The sequence below is a fragment of the Symphalangus syndactylus genome, chromosome 12, assembly GCF_028878055.3.
Source record: "Symphalangus syndactylus isolate Jambi chromosome 12, NHGRI_mSymSyn1-v2.1_pri, whole genome shotgun sequence".
Classification (NCBI taxonomy): Eukaryota; Metazoa; Chordata; class Mammalia; order Primates; family Hylobatidae; genus Symphalangus; species Symphalangus syndactylus.
In genome coordinates, this window is record NC_072441.2 from 135629573 (window position 1) to 135643810 (window position 14238).

The 14238-nt window shown below is 43.1% G+C and overlaps 1 protein-coding gene across 1 annotated transcript in view; it reads left to right on the forward strand.

Annotated features, from left to right (window-relative positions):
• The first annotated feature begins 94 nt into the window (after positions 1-94).
• The window catches only part of HIVEP3 (HIVEP zinc finger 3), a 527761-nt gene continuing 513617 nt past the window's right edge, over positions 95-14238 (forward strand). Inside the window, exon 1 of the mRNA XM_063625158.1 lies at positions 95-258. The gene's annotated coding sequence lies outside the window, so the exon portion shown is untranslated. The remainder of the gene's footprint in view (positions 259-14238) is intronic.

Below are 14238 nucleotides of genomic sequence, written 5' to 3' on the forward strand. Positions count from 1 at the left end.
AAGCGAGCATCCCCGCCCTCCGAGCCGATGGACCGAGTTTGACCCCGGCGGTGGGCGGAGGAGGCGGGGCGAGCCGCGCAGCCAGGAAGGGGGCGGGGCCCGGGGTCTGGAGGCGGGGCCTGGGGCTGTCAGTCCCGCGCCCGCCGCCGCGCCGCGGCTCCTCTCATGCCGTGGCCCGGGTGGCTGCCAGCGCTGCCGCCCGCCGCCCGCCACCCCGGCATCCCGAGCCGCCTCCCGCCGCCCCGGCCCGGCGTGCAGGTAAGGCTGGCCGTGGCTGCCTAGCCATCGTGCCCCCCTCCTCGGGCTTGGTCTGCCGCGCGGGCGCCCTCTCCGGGCCGTGTCAGCGCCGCAGCTCCCCACTGCGCCCGGGGGCGGTCCCAGGGGGCGGGACGAGAGCCCTCCCCATCCCCCCAACGCCTCTGGGCGCCGGACCCCACAGCTGGGGTTCCCCGTCTGGCCTCCGCAGCTCTGGCGCGGGGAGCTGTCCCGAGCCCCGCTTCCCGGGACGATTACACAACCTCAGGCCCTGGGGCGGGGGCCCCTCCTCAGCCCCGGCCCCACACCTGTCCCCGCAACGCGCTCCCAGGCAAAGGGCAGAGACCCGGCGCGACAGCGGGGGCCGGGAAAGTTTCACTTTGTGGTCAGGGTTTGTTGACGACGGAGAGATGCGGGGAGACGGAGACTGAGCGGCGAGGATGCGCCTCGCCAGCCGCGTTCCCTGTGCCCGGGGTGGCCCTGGTCCAGGTTTCCCTTCCAGAAGTCCTGCCGACAGCCCGGCTCTGGGCCGGGAGGCTGCTGCTGCAGGGCGCCCGGGTCTCTCCGTCTCTACGTTAGCGAGCTCTGGATTGCAGCAGTCTGGGGACGGCTCAGTCTCTCGCGCTTGCCCCCTTTCTTAATTTAGCATTGACATTTAGACCAGTTGGACAAATTTACTTAGCATTTTCCTGACACTTTGTATTGGTGAGTTGCTTTCCCATCCCTAATTAGCTAATTAACAAGGTGGGAAAGCTAAATAGATCCTGGAACGAAATGTCTTCAGTCTGACAACTCTTTAAAAACCTCTGAGAGCTCTAGGCTCTGGTTGTGTGGAGAGATGCTTTTGGCCAAGATGAGAGAGAGATTCCATGTCTTCTGGTTGCTCGAGGAGGCTTTGGTAATAATGGCATGGCTTTCTCTGCCTCCCACTGATTGTGCCGTTTATTGAGGGTCTTCAGTTTATGGTGGGTTATTTGGTTTTCTTCACTCAAGAAAGGAGGAATCAGAAGTGTTGCTGATGAAGCAGTTAAGGAAAACACTGAGGTTCAAATAAGTTTGGATACTTGTCTGCTTTATCAGGTTACCTTTGTGTGCGGAAAACCTTGGCTCTTCCCATTCTCTCCCCATCTTCCCAGCAGGGCTGTATCCAGCTGGGTTGGCATTACTGCTTCCTCATTTAGTCTGAAGACCTCTTGCTACTTGAGTGTACAGTCCTGCCTAGGGATAACCTCTAAGAGTGGACTTAATTAGCACTTTTATCTGCCCGTTAAGCAATACAGCTTGAAATCTCTTGTAGTCAGGCGCTGTTGTAGTGTTGAATCTTCAATAATACCTGATTCATTTTAATAGTGTTTCTATAATAATCTTTCTATTAGCATGCCGGTTCTGCAACACCGGTAGTTTGGTATAGAAGCAGCAATTTACTAGAAATATTATCATGGCAAACACAGTTCTCTAACAGATTTGCAGCCCACTTTACTTAGATAATTACTGATAGAGGCTGTTAAGATTTTTTAAAAAATTTATTATTTGGTGCAGTAAATGTTACAATGCTTCTGATGTATGAGGTCTTTATGAGGTCATTCCTTCCTGTAGTAATGATTACAGTTCTTGTGTCACTTAAACCTGCTTTGGACTAATATTGTGTGAGTTTTCACCCATGCTAATTTATTTTTAGACAAAATTCAGAGCTAACAAGATTTGGTTTTGATTTGCCAGCCTATGTTTTAATAAGGAAGATATTTATTGTATTTTGGGTGTTACATTAGAGGTAGGATAGCATGTTTTATTAACATACATACTGTTTTGAGGGGTTTACAGATATTAAGCTACTAATTTTGCAACAGTCCTATAAGGAAGGGATGATGAAATTGAGGCCCAGTTGCTTGACTCAGGTCACATAGTTAAGTAAATGACAGCCAGATTCTAACCTAGGCAGCCTGAGTTCAAAGTCCAAGTTCTTAACCACTGGACTATCCTGCCCCTACGCTTGCAAGAGGCAATTATTTCTACGTGCTGTCTGTACAATATGATATTTTGCATGGTGGGGAGGAGAAGAGCACTTTACAGTGTAACAGCAAACATTGAGTTAGGAGTTCTTGTTCTGGTCTTAACTCTGCCACCAGCTAATCTGTGATTTTGAGCAAGAAACCTTATCTCCTTCCCTTTCAATTCCTCATTGGTGGAATAACAGCAATTGAAGCAGATTAACTAACTATCCCTACTACCCTAGGGAACTGGAGAGATAAGTCAATGCAGATAAGAATTAAATATCCTTCTTCCTAAGGCACAGCATAAGACCAGGTGTCAAGTGAATGGAGTGTGTGTCATAGGAAAGGACTAGGAGGGCATATATTCTGCTGAAACCAGTGGCTACCCATGGAAGTGCAGTGGTTGAGGACTTCATGTTAATACTTCAGTATTGTTTTATTTTGTTGCACCAAGGAGTGTTACTTTTGCAATTAAAAAAAAAAAAACAAGACAATTAAAAGAAGTCATCCTATAGAGGTGGGGTAACCATGTGCAGGACCATGTAAGGAGCATTATAGGGGACCGCCTGGCATCACTTTGCAGGAGGCATCACTTTTCAGGGCTCAGATGATGGTAGGACCTGCATGGCAGACCAAAGAGTTCCCAGAATCATGGGAAGTCAGGCTTGAAAGGAAACTAAAAGTCATTTAGTTTAACTCCTTCCTCCCATCTCCCTCCACCATCTATCCAGTGGATAAATCCCTCTGCATACGGGCACCTGTCCCACTCAGTGCTCGTCCTGCTTCTGCTTGGACACCTCCAGGGTCAAACATTTGGTGTGCTTCACAAACTGTGCACCAAAGAAGATAGGATTGTATCTGGTGCTAGGGAATGGGAAACCACAGAAGGCTTCTGGCTGTTCTAGCTTGTACTCTTGAAAGACTATCCACTGTCAGAGTGAAAGCTACGTTACAGGAGAAAAGCCAAACCAGGGAGACCAGTTAGGAGGCCGTGGCCAGAATCTAGGATGAGGGGATCCAGGCTGAGACCAGAAGTGGCATGAAATGGGTCCAGGAAGGAATGGACCCCGGAAGGCAAAATCCCTGCACCCAGCAACTGCCTGTCCATAAGCAAGAGAGAGGAGGAACAAGACGACATTCCCAGGGGAATGGCGGGGGAGGAGGGCAATAAGAGGATAGAAGCTTGGGAGAGCCACTGATTGGAGCTAGGAAATCCAGTGGGGTGGAGAGGAGACACAGTTTTGAGCGCGTAGCCCCCAAAGCTGTATTGTAGACTGTGGCTAATGCAAGACCTATGCAGACCAAAAACAGATTCCTTAAGAAGAGAGTGGCCAGGCGCGGTGGCTCACGCTTGTAATCCCAGCACTCTGGGAGGCCGAGGCGGGCGGATCACGAGGTCAGGAGATCGAGACCACGGTGAAACCCCGTCTCTACTAAAAATACAAAAAATTAGCTGGGCGTGGTGGCGGGCGCCTGTAGTCCCAGCTACTCGGAGAGGCTGAGGCAGGAGAATGGCGTGAACCCGGGAGGCGGAGCTTGCAGTGAGCCGAGATCGCGCCACTGCACTCCAGCCTGGGCGACAGAGCAAGACTCTGTCTCAAAAAAAAAAAAAAAAAAAGAAGAGAGTGTACCATTTAAATATGGTGGGAAACCCTCTGCCTAATAGAGAAAAATTGCAGTATTTCCCAGTGGGTGTTGCAGCTTGTGACACTGGCTCATTTAACCTCTCGTTGCACTTCTTGGTCAGGTTGGGAATCGAGTATTCTTCCTTCACTCAGAGATGAAGGAGGTGGCAGTGAGATGGAGCCTGCACCAGTAAGTCTTTCTGACTCCAAGTCTTAAATACAGAATTGGAACTGGGAGCTGTAGGGCTGGAGCATTTTGTGTGTGAGAGGATGCTGCCTTCCTGTGGTTACACAGAGATGGGGTTGGGGGTGTGACTGTTTGGAGTTGGGCCGGGGACGCATTGGCTACGCTTTTTTCTGATTTTGTAGGGAAATGCCCTTTTAGGGGATTCTGTTGTCCAGTGACACCTTTTTATATAGGTGCTGGAGAGCCAGTGCATGTCATGGGGAGTACTGAGAAAGTCATCGGAAGTTTTTCTTTCCAATTCAAACACAGATTATGTGGCATTCAAAATATTATGCTTGGAGCACAATATTTTGATTACCACATTGACTGGAAAGCAGGATAATTTGGAAGAAACAAATAAGATTCACACAGGAAACCATGAAGACAGAGAAAATATAGTTGTGAAGGTTTTAAATTAGTTTTACTCTTGTTACTTTATATACTTCTGGCTTAGGATACAACATTTACAAAATATTTATATTTACAAATTTATAAGTTGGAAGATATTGTATATGTGGGAAAAAAACTGTATAATCTCATTTTTGGGGGGTTGGGGCCAGGACAATATTGTTCTTGGATTTTCAATATTTTTTAGACTAGTAGTTCTTTACCAGAGGTGATTTTGTCCCTCAGGAAACACTTGACAATACCTAGAGATATTTTGATTGTCAAAAGTTGGGGTGGTGTTTGTGCCACTGGCATCAAGTGGGTAGAAACCATGGATGTGGCTGAACACCCTGTAATGCACGGGACAGCCCCCACAACAAAGAATTATTCAGCCCCAAACCTTAACAGTGTTGAAGATGGAAAACTCCACTGTAGGCAATTAAAAAAAAAAATCTTACTAGGAGCAAATTGAGTTTAAAGGGAAGAAGAAGAAAATACAAAATATTCCTACAAACTGATCACGTCTGACATCCAGGAGGAAGAAACAGCTAAACAACCTGCTGGAACACAGACGTTTGCCTGCCACCCAGGAGATATTTCAATAACTGGGTTGTTCAGCACAGTAGTCTGGAACAGGAAGTAGAGGACGTTGTAGGAGGAAGAGGCTGTAGGGGTAATTGGTAGAGGCAGGTCTAGAAAGGAAGGTCAAGAAGGGAAACTGGGTTCTTCCAGAATACTTCTGAAAAGTTCTAGGGAATTTTTCAAAGGTTATTTTGTTAAGGACATTGAGTAGTGCTTAGAAGATACAGTCTCCACTCTGAGGGCACATGAACCCTCTAGGCTGTTGATGAGAGAGTCTGAGCACTTCCCCAGGTTTTTCTGCATCTAGACATGAGTAGAGGGTGAAGAACACTTGATTTTGTTTTCAGGTTATATCTGTGTCCTCCTTCGACCCTCCCTTTTAAAACTTTTTCATTATGTGAAATTTTAAATATGTACAAAAATGGAGAAAATAGAATACTGAACCCCTGTTTACGCAATGCCTGTCTTCAATGATTGTCAACTGCTGGCTGATGTTGACCTATATCTTGGACACCCCTCCTTTTTTGAAATCTAGAAAATAGCATAAATAATTACAGATTGCCTGCCTAATAGGAGAGGCTTGGCAGTGATGGATGTAAGTGATTTTCTGGTGCTTGGGCCTCCCCGGAGGAAAACTGATAATTGACGTGTGTGATTATAAGAGCCACGAGGGCCTGAGAAATAAGAATAGGCCCAGGAAAATCTGGAATGGGGGAGCTCAGCTCTTCTTGGTGGGAAAGTTCAGTGATTAGAGACACACTTCTTTCTTTTTAAACCTCCTTGGTAGAGAGGAAGCCTACTTAGAGTTCTTTGCTAGGAGAAATGTGTTTTCGGTATCAGTTGTAGAGAGTTCTTTCAGTTCCTGGAGGGAGCATAGTTTTCATGTTTCCTTTTGGGATGCCCCCTTTCCTGTTGCATGACCCTCTAGGGCAGGGTTATCCAATCTTTTGGCTTCCCTGGGCCACATTGGAAGAAGAAGAATTGTCTTGGGCCACACATAAAATGTGCTAACATTAACGACAGCTGATGAGCTAAAAAAAAATCGCAAAATAATCTCATAATGTTTTAAGGAAGTTTATGAATTTCTGTTGGGCTACAATCAAAGCTCTCCTCGGCTCTAAGTTGGACAAACTTGCTCTAGGGTGTGCTGTGTGGTATAAAGCCAAGGGTTCCTTGTGGCCTCTGCCTCTGACCTGATGGCTTCTTCACAGGGTGACTCCTCCCCAGAAAGCACAGGGCAGAGTTGGGTGGGAGAAAGGCAGTATTTCCAGTGGTTATGAAATGACCTTTTGCAGCAATTGCTTTCTGCATTCGTCAGTGGATGGACGACTCTTGCATTCCAGCCACTGGTGGAAACAGCATTGTAGCTGACACTTTGGAAACAGGGCTTTCTTTTCCCAATTGTGTCTCCCTGAACTACAGGATTAATTTTTTTTTGGCCATTGGAGAATTGGCATGCCTTTACTTGACTCAGTGTTATGTTGTAATATGCATACAAAAATGGATTTAAGAGTTGAGAGAGTTCTTGAATAATCACATAATTGATGTCTATGAATTCTAATTAGTGCTAGTTTCTACAAACTTAGACATTCTGGACTAGGTTCACAAGCAACTACATTGGTGTGAAGACCTGGGTCTTCAGAGAGCTGTATTTTCCATCCTTGTGCTATTTATTAAATGCATTTTTACCCTCTACTTATTCCACAAAGAGGTGTAGATGTCATTAGCTTATTATGAACATTCCGTGACACAATTGCAGATTTTCAAGTATCATGCCTTTCTCTAGGAAGGGGCCGCTCCTAGTCTGTTAATAATAATCACTATTCCCAAGAACCCTTCTAGGTAGGAATTTTTTTTTTTTTTTTTTTTTTTGAGATGGAGTCTCGCTCTGTCGCCCAGGCTGGAGAGCAGTGGCGCAATCTCAGTTCACTGCAAGCTCCGCCTCCCGGGGTTCACGCCATTCTCCTGCCTCAGCCTCTCCGAGTAGCTGGGACTACAGGCGCCCGCCACCACGCCCGGCTAATTTTTTTTGTATTTTTAGTAGAGACGGGGTTTCACCGTGGTCTCGATCTCCTGACCTCATGATCCACCCGCCTCGGCCTGCCAAAGTGCTGGGATTACAAGCATGAGCCACTGCGCCCGGCCTTAGGTAGGAATTAGCATCCGCATTCTGCAGATGAGTAGACTGAGGTTTGGAGAGGTTAAGGAATAATGCTAGGAGGTAATACTGAGGTTTTTTTTTTTTGTCCAGACCCACTTGATTTCAAAGCCCAAATGCTTTTCAATAAGCCTTCTGTCTGTCATGGTTAAAAGTTGGTGGAAGTTTGTACCAGGATTGGTAGAGAAGATGGGGGCAGGTGCTGTGAAAGGGGACTGAGAGTACTGGTTACTCCAACTAATGAAATCTTCACACTGAGCCCCCCTGAGAAACATTGCTTTTGAGTGTGATAAATTACTGATGTCATGTTTTTGAGCTGACTTTACAAAACAGAAGTTGTACCCTGGTATTCCTTAGCCAGATTTGCTCAGTGGATGTATATTCTTCAGTCTGCATAGTGTTTTTTCTTGTAAAAAGTTAGATTAGTTGTCATTTAACAAGTGGGAGATTTCACACTAAAATATAGATTTCTGCCTTCTCTTGAACCATCAGAAGATCTGGCGACATTGGCCCCATGTTCCCCTAGGCAGTAGTTAGTTACAGTGCCTGCCCTCTTTGGATGCAGCATAGGCTCCTGAGTTTGCCATATTCCCCACCCTGGCCTCTTCACCCATTTATCTTACCTGTCAGGATTCTGAAGGCATTTGAGTTAGAGGCACCCTAGTAGAAGTTATGTACATTCTCTCTTCAGTGTCAGGGATGTATTAGAGAAGGCTTGTTTTGTTTTTAATTAAAGATCCCCAGCATTTATTTCCTCTTTGTAGAAGCATGGGGATGGTAACTATACTTGGCATATAAACAGACACACTCGCATTCCCCTCCCCTTGACCCCCAGCAATGGCTAATTGGACTCTAGATAGGTTTTTGAACTAAGAAAGACCAATCAGATTTGGGATTTGGACACCAAGTCAGTAAGCTGAGGAGCCTCAGGCAGGGAGGACTTATAGACTCAAGCTGGAAGTGGTGACCTTGGAAAGGTGGAGTGGAGTAGTGAGTAAAGAAGCTGTATGGCAAGGAGGTGGAAGATCACGGGCAGCAGAAAGAAAAGTGCTTCCTGGTCTCTCCTTCTACTGTACTCCCTGCAATTGGGTTCCTCTGTGTCCACAGCATACCTTCTGTGATATTTACTGAGCACTTACTATAATGCCAGGCACTGTTCTAGATGTTTGTGATATATCAGTGAACAAAACAAGACGAAGTTCCTGTTCTTCTAAAGCTTAGATTTTGATGGAAGAAAAGATAACGCTAAACAACAACAACAACAACAAATGAAATATATTAATAATAAATACCAAGAAGAAAAATAAAACTGGGTTAGGAGACAGGAGTGGATATAGGAGAGAACATTATGTTAGAGAGATTGTTCAAGGAAGGCCTCTTAATAAAGTGATATCTGAGCAGAGATGTAAATTAAGTGAGAAAAAGTAAGCCATGAAGAAATCTAGAGGTGGAGCATTCCCTACTGATATGGTTTGGCTGTGTCCCCACCCAAATCTCAACTTGAATTGTATCTCCCAGAATTCCCACATGTTGTGGGAGGTAATTGAATCATGGGGGGCCAGTCTTTCCTGTGCTATTCTCATGATAGTGAGTCTCATGAGATCTGATGGGTTTATCAGGGGTTTCTGTTTTTGCTTCTTCCTCATTTTTCTCTTGCCACCACCATGTAAGAAGTGCCTTTTACCTCCCGCCATGATTTTGAGGCCTCCCCAGCCATGCGGAACTGTAAGTCCAATTAAACCTCTTTTTGTTCCCAGTTTCGGGTATGTCTTTATCAGCAGTGTGAAAATGAACTAAGACACCTACAGAGGGTTCAGCAAGTGCAAAGGCCCTGAGGTAATTGTAAGCTTGACCTGTGTGAAGAACAGGAAGGAGGACGTTGTGGCTGGAATGCAACAAATAATGGAAGAGGAAGAGGTGGAGGGAATGCAGGGCCTCACAGTTATATTAAAGACTTTGGATTTTATTCTGAGTGACATGAGAAGCTATTGGAAGATTTTGAGCACAGGTGACATGATCTAGCTTCTGTCTTAGAAATAAATTCCATATGGAGAAGAGATTGTAGGGCAGCTAAGGTGAAGCAGGAAAACTAATTAGGAGGCTATGCAATAGTCCTGATAAAATACAGTTGTGGCTTGGACTAAAAGAGAAATGGAGATGGCAAGAAGTGGACAAGTTTTGAACATATTTTGAAGGTAGCATTGACAGAATTTGCCAATGTATTGGGTATTGGTTATGTGTGTGAGAGACAGAGGAGTCAAGATTATTTGAAACTTTGTGTAAAAACATAGCTTCATTTGGTGGCATTTCAACTTGTCTTCCTGGAAACATTCAAAAGCAAGGTCAACAACAACAACAACAAAACCTTGAAAACTCTATTGACAGCAAAAGTAGGAGAGAAATTTAGTCCATAAACTTCAAAATACATGTAAAGACTGTCCCAAGTAGATGAGATCAGGTGGAAGCCATTGAGGAAATGAAGGGAAGCAGCATAGAAATGGTGAGAGAGCCCAGAGACAGTAGATCTTGGAAAGTACTGGAAAGTCATGCTCTTTAAGATGAAAAGTCCACCCTGACATGAAAAAGCTGTATCTGTTGCTTGCAATAGTTTTGGGAACTAAGTGTACAGCTGGTGGAAGAAACCCCCCTAGATGTAGTTTGGTTCAGAGAGCAAAAGAAGAGGGGTTATGTAAAGAATCATATAGGCAGGCTGCCATATTTGTAGGAAGTACTCTCTGTGGTAGCAGGGAAGAAGAGAGTCTTTGGGTTGTAAAAACAGCTCGTCTGAAAGAGTATCCTAGGCATGCCTTCCTCCCCTGCCAAGAGGAATCTCATGCAAATACTGTAGCTTGTCCAGGAAAACTCAGCTCAATGATAATGGAGAGAGGAAATTGTAGGTTTTGGTTTCTGATAACGGTAGGATAGGTTATTTGGACCAAAATTCCACTGAAAATATTAAAATGTTGGATATATTTTTTAAATTGAAAAAATTTTAGATTTTCTTAAAAGCACTAAAGAGCTGAGGAGAGACTAAAACACTAGAACATCTAAGTTCTTTTTGCCCTGAGAACATTTGTTGATCCTAATAAATATAGACTTTAGTTTTGGTGGCCTTGCAGGACAAGGAGGTTTTTGTCAAAGTACATGCCTTGCTCAAGGTGTAGAGTCTCACAGGACACCATCTCCATATAAAGCTGGATTTATTCAGGGCAAAGGTGAACTAGAAATAAAACTAGTTCTCTCTACCCTTCTGGGACAGCAGGGAGGTTGCCCTGGTACTGAGCAGGGTAAGAGAAAAAAGGAAAAGTAAATTATCGTGACTGACAAGCCTTTTCACAGATTTTTTTTTTCTTTTTTGAGACAGGGTCTTGCTCTGTCGCCCAGGCTACAGTACAATGCCACGATCACGGCTCACTGCAGCTTCGACCTCCTGGGTTCAAGTGATCCTCTCACGTCATCCTCTGGGTAGCTGGGACTATAGGCACACACTACCACACCTGGCTAATTTTTTTGTATTTTTTGTAGAGGCGAGGTTTTGCCGTGTTGCCCAGGCTGGTCTTGAACTCCTGAGTTCAAGCAATCTGTTCTGCTCAGCCTCCCAAAGTCCTGTGATTACAGGCGTGAGCTACCATGCCTGGCCCTTTTTACAGATGTGAGGATGGTTTTATGTCACCTCAATTTCTGAGAACCTCAAGCTATGAACTTGGTTTAAGGTAGTTCCAAGTTTAAGGTAGAACCAGTTCCAGGTTCCTAACCCCACTCCCAGATACCTGGCAGAATCAAAGATGAATCTTCGGAGGAGGGCACCTTCTTCCTAATTTTCAAGGGACAATGAGCAGTGCGGTCAGAAATAACAAAGCATACAGGGAAACAAAATGTGATGCGAGAAACAGCAGAAGCAATGAATAGAAAAAAAGAAAACCAGACTCACAAATTCTTTATGTATTATAAGTACAGAGACAAATAAAAACCTATGCTTATTGTGTTCATAGAAAAAAAGTACACTTATAAATATCTTCATGGAATGGGTAACAATTAAAAGTGGCTTGGAAGATTTTAAGAAGGTTAAACAAAACTAGAAATAAAAATATAAAACTGAATTTTTAAAATGTAATGGTTTCCCATTAGACAGCACATTTGACAAAATCAAAAAGAAATTAGTGAATAATTGAATGATGAGGCATAAGAAATTATTCAGATGCTGCACAGGGAGACAAAAAGACAAAAAATAGAGAGGCTAAAAGACATGGAAGCTGGAGTGAGAAGATCTAACATGCATTTAACTGGAAAGGAGGGGAAAGAGAATGGGCAGAAACAACTATTCAAGGAGATGATGCTTGAGATTTTTCCAGAATTGATCAAATTTATTAAGCCAAAAATTCATAAGCAGAGCACTGAAGGCAAAGAAAAAATTCTAGCAGGAACAACAACAACAGAAAGACATATGACTTTGGAAAGAGTGTTTTACATACTTCTCAACACCAGTGGAATCTAGAAGACAGTAGAATAACATCTGTAACTGAAATAGCTGAAAACTTAGGATTATATGCACAAAATACCTTTCAAGAATAATGGCAAAATGAAAACATTTTCACATAAAGAAGAATGTGGAATTTGCCACCACTTTAATGACTTTGCCTCACTGAAGGCAATCTTAATTGATGTGCTTTATGCAGAAGGAAAGCAATTGCAGATGGAAAAAGCTGAGATGCTATAAGGAATTAAGGATTTTATAAAGAGGTCACCATGTGGGTGAATGTAAATATAGATGAACAATGAAGCATAAACAAAATTTTAATATCTTATGGGCTAAAATATTTAGAAATGAAAGACAACAATAGCATGTAAGTTAAGAAAGGGGGTAAAAAAAATCAAGAGGATTCTAAGGTCGTTATATTACCTGGAAGGAGAGTAAAGATAATGACTATATTCAGGCTGATAAATTAACAATGTATGCTGTCGTTTCTAAAATAGGCACAAAAGGAATAGAAGCAGGGTATTTAACATCCCAGCTAGTTGAGGAAGACTCATTGGAAACATAAGACTACAGAAAGAGTGAAAATAAAGGAATGGAAAACTATATACTGTCAAATAATAAGCAATGTATCAAATAAAGTAGAGATTGTGATTAAAAACATTAGTAGGGATAAAAAATTATGTTCACAAGGAAAATATGTTTGAAATGTATATGTACCTAACAACTAAATAATATACAGAGAAGAAAATGACAGAACCACAAAGAGGAAGAGAAATATCCATGATCATAGTTATTTCAAATTAGAATACCTAAGACATTTTAAAGGAGAACTAAGTCAGAGGACTTGCTGTATGGATATCATGTCTTATTATAAAGCTATCATAATAGCAATGGCATGGTATTGATTCAAGGATAAACAAAGAGTCCAACAGAACAAAGTAGAAAGCCCAAAAACACTACTTTGCATTTACAGACTCTGGATATATTACAAAGGAGACACTACAGATAAAGGGTAAACTTTCCAATAAATGGTACTGGGACTCATGGATATGACATGAAAAAGATGTAATTCGACTATCACTTTACACAATGCATAAAAATCAACTGCAATGGATGTCCTGAGACTGGGTAATTTACAAAGGAAAGGGGTTTCATTGGTTCATAGTTCTGGAAACATGATGCTGGCATTGGCTCAGCTTCTGCAGTGGCCTCGGGAAACTTACAATCATGGCGGAAGGTGAAGGAGGAGCAGGCATGTCACAGAGCCCAAGTAGGAGCAAGAGAGAGAGAATGGCGGGAGGTGTTACACACTTTTAAACAACCAGATCTCATGAGAACTCACTCACTATCAGGAGAACAGCACCAAGGGGATTGTGATAATTCATTCATGAAGGATCCACCTCCATAATCCAGTCACCTCCCATGAGGCTCCACCTCCAACACTGGGGATTACGATTAGATGTGAGATTTGGGCAGGGACACAGATCCAAACCATATCAATAGGCTTTTAAAACTTAAATATGAAAGCAAAAAAATGGAAGATTTTGAATGGTAATATAAGAGAATATCTTCATGATCTCTGCATAGGGAAGGGCTTAAATAAAATTCCAAAAACATTAACTTAAAAAAAGGTTGATGGCCGGGTGTGGTGGCTTGTACCTGTAATCCCAGCACTTTGGGAAGAAGAGGCAGGCCGATCACTTGAAGTTTGAGACCAGCCTGGTCAGCATGGTGAAACCCTGTCTCTACTAAAAATACAAAAATTATCCAGGTGTGGTGCCACATGCCTGTAATTCCAGCTACTTGGGAAGCTGAGACATGAGAATCACTTGAACCCAGGAGGTGGAGGTTGCACTCCAGCCTGGGCGACAGAGTGAGACTCTATGTCAAAATAAATAAATACAAATAAATAAAGTTGAGAAAACTTATTACATTAAAATTGAAAAATTTTAAAATAAAAACCACTATGAAAATAATGGAATAAGGAGTTACAACACTGGAAAAGAAATTTGTGAGCTTTGTGAGGACAGGGACTGTGTCCATTTTATTCATCATTGTATCTCAGCACGTTCCACAGTGCCTAAAATCAAAGCTCCAGCATCCAAGATACTTTAAGTACTTATAACCATTCCGAAATGATGGATACTTACCTACAGAGAAGACTCCACATCATAAACCACAAACATTATTCTATTGCTTTCTTCTGTTGCTGTTCATTCCTTAGAGAATAAAGAAGAGATATATAGAAGTGGTGACTTAACCAGACAATTGTTTAAAAATGTGCATTTAGTGTAGAAACTATGTGTTCAGGATTGTGCAGGTTGCTGAGAAGAATATATAGAAATATAAAACAAGAGTCTCTTCCCAAAGGAGTTTACGGCCTACTTGGGAGATTGTGACAAATATGAAAAAATACTTGACAAATCTGGACCATTTAAATAGTGCTATTTATGCTATAGCCATACATAGGACAGAGATAACACTTCCAGATGTGGTAATTGGGAAATATATCATGCAAGAGGAAAGATTTGATGTAT